Genomic DNA, 4,531 nt, shown 5'->3' with positions numbered 1-4,531 from the left:
ATTAAGATTTGGTGTTGGAATAGGAAGTAATTACCTATGGAAGTCGGTCTTGACCTCCCCACACTTAAAGTTTGCACCGTCCTCGGTGCATGCAAAGATGAGTAGGGTGGATCAGGTGGGTTGCTGCAACTGATGAACTTCGTTAAAGAATTGTGCGGATGGACTCATGGTTCGCCCTCATTTAGAAGCTTTTCCTGTCCCGTCTTGGTGGCCAGCTTGAAAGGAGAGAAAAAGGAAGAAGAATAGTCTACAAACAAAGATATCAAAATAAATATAATATAGGTGGACTAATGCCAAATAAGAGTGGAATTCTCAACTACATAGTAGCTACAACATGTAAGTGAGAGAGCAATATAAGCGAATGGCATATCAACAAACACTTGATGAATGAGTAAAGTCAAAGCATAGGTAAATGAAAAGAATACTCGAAAACATCAAATTAAAACGAGAATTGACACAGACAAAATTAGTGATCGATGAGCATGAGAGTATTCGGTCCCATCCTAACTCAATGATAATGAAGCACAAAAACAAAGAATAATGAGTTAGGAAGGACTAAAGCACTAATCTTATGTGTGGGGCAAAATTTGCAAATAATAACTAAGAAAAAGTGAAGTATGAAAGACAATGTGAGTCCATATCAATGCACAAAGAATGCAAGTATCACAAGAGATTAAACATTGATTTAAAAGTATCAGCACCCAACAATATCAAACAAGTCAAGAAGCACCAAAACAATGCAAGAAATATTCAACAGTTGAGTAAGAAAATTCAACACCAATGTTAAAACAACAAATATAGAAAATAAAAGAGGAACAAACAATAAAGTTAAAATGTAATAAATAAAAGAAGAGAAAGAGGATAAAAATGAGAAGTGGAAATGTGAAGAGAGGGAGAAGAAGAAAGTAAGAAAGGAAGAACAGAGAAGAAGAAAGGAAAAGAAACAGGGCAGAAACAGGGCGCGAACGCGACGCGCGCGCATGGGTCACGCGTGCGCGTGACCAAGAGGGACAGAGAAGTGACGTGTACGCATCCATCACGCTTACGCGTGAGTTGATGATAATGCTATCGACGCGTACGCGTGGTCTGCGCACAGTAGCCACACGGTTCCATCACAAATCTCTGGTTTTTGTACTAGCATTGCGGCATTGAGATATTGATGACATGTCATCATGTCATGTTTTTCTATACTCTTTCATACAAGAAATTTATGATTTGTGCTCAAATATTACATTCTTTTGTGTTTAAATGGTATATTTCCTTGATCTTTTGATTTTATAAATTTTGTAGAAAATAAAAAGAAAAAGAAGCAAAAGAGTACAAAATAAGCTAAAATAAAAAATTTTGGACACGCTTTGAAGTTAAAACACACTTTGATACCTTAGGTCACGCTTTTAAAAACGTGGCCTATGACCATGAAGCTTGGCCTTATACACATGCGTTAATACTTATGCATGCATGCATTTAATTATGGCCGAATGAATTTAATGAATGCATGCATGAAATATTTAATTAGTAAAGCTAATGAATGCAATGCTACGGCATTTAATGAAAGCATGCATTATTAAAGCTAATTGGCAATTGATAATGTATTATATGCTTGCATTGGCTTTAACGATTAAAGCATTGCATTACTAAGCATTATTAATAAAAGCATGTAAAGGCCAATGAAGGAACCAATTGGAGCGCTGCGTTGGCTTTATTAACCGAGCGCTACATCATTGCTAGGCCAAGGAAAAGCAGCGCTCTACAAATCCAAGGAAGCATGCCCAAGAAAGGGAGCAAGGCCACAGCGCTGCGTTGAGAAACCAAACTGAGCGCTACAAGGAAGCTTGATTCAAAGGAGCGCTCAGTTAATTTTTTTAACTTTATCGTGCTATCTCCCATAGAAAATGCAAGGCGCAGCATACAAAATGCAACTAGTAGGATTCGAATCTGGCCAAGAAAAATAGGCCCTAAATTGCCTTCATCAAGGCTCGAACCAAGCACCTTGAGTTTACCAAGGGAGGCGCTACACTAAGACAAGGGGCACTCAGTGAAAACATTTTAACTGAGCGCTACCCTGATGCTTGCTACAAGGAGCTTGGTGTGCAATACAAAGGAGCCAAGGACACAAGGTTTGGGTGCTCAGTTAGAAAATTCCAACTGAGCGCTACCCTAGAGCAATGCACGCAACAAATTGAGCCCTGGGGCCAAGACTTGGAGCGCTCACTTAACTTAGTTAACTGAACGCTCCCCTGGGAGGTGCACCATGGGTTGAATTTTTATTCAATTGCCATTTTGGATCCATTCCTTCACACACCAAAAGAGCCCACTATAAGTACAATCTGACTCAATTAATTCAAGCCCTTTGAAGCCTCAAAGCAAGCAAGACTCATTGACATTACTCAAAGGCACAAGAAATAGTTAGATTAGGAATTTCATTTAATTGGTTTTCAATTTCAATTTCATTTTCATCTTGTAAAGCCTATATAAAGGCATTAATTCCATTTCATTAAGAAGGCTGACTCCATTAGGGAGCATTAGGAGTAGAATAGAGAGCTCTTTGTTTACATTTTCCTTTTTGAACTTGAGAACTAAAAATCAGATCTGAGTTTTCTTTCCTTTCTGTTTCAATTTTCCTTATTCTGCAAGTTTCCCTTTCTGCAAAATTCACAGTTTCATTTTCATTGAACTTGATTTGCTCTTCTACACTTCTACTTCTTCTGCAACTTTACTTTTCTGCAATTATACACGTCAATTTACATTGAGCTTGAATTCAACTCTTCTGTTACATTGCTTCCAATTTACTTTTCTGCAATTTCCTTTTCTATCAATTGTTTTTAATTCTACTTCATTGCTCTCTTTAATTTCCAACACCCCAGCCCCCTTTACATTTGATGCAATTTATATTTCTTGTCATTTAAGATTCTATCAATTTACATTTCTTGCTCTTTAAGTTTTCTTCCTATTTACATTCTGTCATTTACAATTCTTGTCAAATTACTTTCTGTTGGCTACATTTCATCCAATTTCACTTCAATGTTAGCTTGACTAAACTAATCACCCACTAAAGTTGCTTGATCCATCAATCCCTGTGGGATCGACCTCACTCTAAGTGAGTTATTACTACTTGATGCGACCCGGTACACTTGCCGGTTAGATTTGTGTGTTGGGAATTCGTTTTTCTACAAAAACACCATCAGATATGACGTATGCGCGTCGTCTACACACATGTGTTGGATGGTAAAAATTTTGGGTGATGCGTACGCGTGGGCCTGGTTATACGCCTCGCACCCAACGAGCATAGTTCCAGCACAACTCTCTGGTTTTTGTACCAGAGAGCAGTAGTATCCCAGTGACGCGTACGCGTCGTCCACGCGCACGCGTGTGGTGCCTTCTTTTTTTTATTAAAAAGCTACCAAAGTAATGCCAAATATTATTAAACAAGCTCCACTCCCTTGTACTCTTCCTTGACCACTTCCACCTCTTGGCAAGCTTCGTCAACTTCAACCACTTCCTTTTGGTAGCTTTCTTTAATTTCAATTCTTTGCTCACCAACTTCTTTTATACATTCCTCATTGTTCAAGTCATATGTTGGAGGTTGTGCTCTAGCCTCCTCAACATTAATTTCACAACACAATGAGAAAGGTTCAACAATCTCAAATAGCACATTAGTTGGTGTGGAATCATCTTCAATAATAGGATTTATCACTTGCTCAACCTCTTCCAATATCTCATCATTCACAATATTGCCTAAGAGGTTGCACATTATTCTCTTCAACATCAAATTCATGCTCAATTGAAGAAGGTTCAACAACTTCCAGAAAATCATCAATAACATCACTTGGTGTGGAAGTGTTCTCAAGTTTGGAATCCACCTTTTGTTCAACTTTGCCTAGGCTTTCACCCACTGCTTCTTCTTCAACAATCTCTATACTTTTCACTTGTTGCACAACACACTCTATTTTCTTGTTCTCATGTTGAGATTCAAAAATCTCCTTCATGCTCTTCTCTTCGGTTAATTTTCACATTCGTCCGTGGAACTACTTTGCTTGTGGCATGTATCCCATGAGTTCACGGTGGCTTTAATTTTATCAATGTTAGCCATGATAGTTTTGCGCGTCCTTTGGCCTTCCTCTTGCTCCTTTCGATGGATGATTGCTTGGAGCTGATCCATTGCTTCCTTGAGATGATCCATTGGATCTTATTCCACTTGGCTAATATGAGTAAGATCATATTGCTCTTGGGATGAAGAATATGGATACTCTTCCATGGAGGGTTGTGGTGAAAAAGAGAGTTCATCTTGCGGTTGAAAAGAATTTGCATTAAAGCTTGTAGGTTGGAAGGTGTTTTGGTTGTTGGTAGAAGGTGGAGGTAGACAGGATATAAGCTCTTGGAAGGTAGAGGTGAAACCGGTGAGGGTAGAGGTGAGTGTGGTTTGAAGCTCTTGTTGCTCTTGAAGAATGACACCAAGTGTATCATCCATAGGAGCTTGGTTGGAGGGAAAAGAAGGGTTGTGAAGGTAATGATGCTGGAGTTGTGGTGGTTC

The sequence above is a fragment of the Arachis duranensis genome, chromosome 7 (genome assembly GCF_000817695.3).
Source record: "Arachis duranensis cultivar V14167 chromosome 7, aradu.V14167.gnm2.J7QH, whole genome shotgun sequence".
NCBI classification, from domain to species: domain Eukaryota; kingdom Viridiplantae; phylum Streptophyta; class Magnoliopsida; order Fabales; family Fabaceae; genus Arachis; species Arachis duranensis.
The sequence above is the reverse complement of the archived record's forward strand: the minus strand, read 5'-3'. Positions refer to the sequence as shown.